Genomic DNA, 1,151 nt, shown 5'->3' with positions numbered 1-1,151 from the left:
TTCCACTCATCTTTATATTTTGATCTGTATGATGATGTAATTTTTAAATATTAAATCATTGGTAATTTAATTGATAAGTTACTCAGTCTTTGAAGTAGATGCTTTTTTATTATTTTTTTTTAACTAATGCTTTTTTACTCTTTCTTGAGTCATTATTTTTACTTTTTCGTGGGTAAATATATGTTCAAGTGCTACTCTAACTAAGTACAGTTTTTGGGAACTCTATGCAGCACCGAGTTTGGCAGTAACACCATGATTGGCTACACTTGTTAGCTGAGTTTTGATCAAAATGAATGAATTAAAATCTACTGAATCAATACAAATGAGAAGCCTTTATAGTTGTAGCACTGATAACCTGTCCCTTCAAAATGCTGACAGTTTCTGGGCCACCCACTTTGCTCCAGAAGACATGCAAACACCTAGCATGGCTTCTTTAACAATGCAGGGAAGTGTGTGGATGAATCAGTTGAAGAAACACTGAAGAGCTTTGCAGAGACGCCAAGGTTAAAGCTGCTATATAACTGCAAATCATTAAATTAACATAAGCCAACGCAGGTCATGTGTAAAAATGTCACCAGTTCACATGAAAACGCTCTTCGTCTTCGAGCAGAGCAGTGTTTACAGGGAAGCAATTGTGCTTCTATTATAGAGGTGAAAGAATCGAGCACTTTTCATTTCTTTCTTCAATGTTTTTCTTGAGGTTACCTTCCACTTGAGTGATTTATTCTTTCTATTCCTCCTGATGAATGTTACAACTTCTGTATCAACTTGTGAACTGTACGTAAAGCAAAAGGCTGTTTTCACATCAACTCCAAACAGAAAGATTTGCAAACGGCGTTTGCATTAAAACGCCGTTTTACTCCTTGTGTTAATTAATGCTTGAAGTGACAATTTGAGTCTAACTGGCTATCTTCACAATCCTAACTTTTCTTTCTTACAAATGAAAATATGAGTGTAGTGTTCATTCTGTATTTTACAAATCTCTTGATGAACCTATAGCTGCACATACTAATATTAAATGATACACAACAGTACTCTATCTCATTAAGAAGTAATTTATGGAGGCAGTTGGTTGCGCTGGTGTGGTGTCGTCTGTCAGAGTCCTCCAGATCTTGGTGTGGTGATGCTTCAAGAGTGAGACTCTGCATGCA

The sequence above is a fragment of the Poeciliopsis prolifica genome, unplaced genomic scaffold (genome assembly GCF_027474105.1).
Source record: "Poeciliopsis prolifica strain line A6 unplaced genomic scaffold, Auburn_PproV2 SCAFFOLD006, whole genome shotgun sequence".
Taxonomy (NCBI): domain Eukaryota; kingdom Metazoa; phylum Chordata; class Actinopteri; order Cyprinodontiformes; family Poeciliidae; genus Poeciliopsis; species Poeciliopsis prolifica.
The sequence above is the reverse complement of the archived record's forward strand: the minus strand, read 5'-3'. Positions refer to the sequence as shown.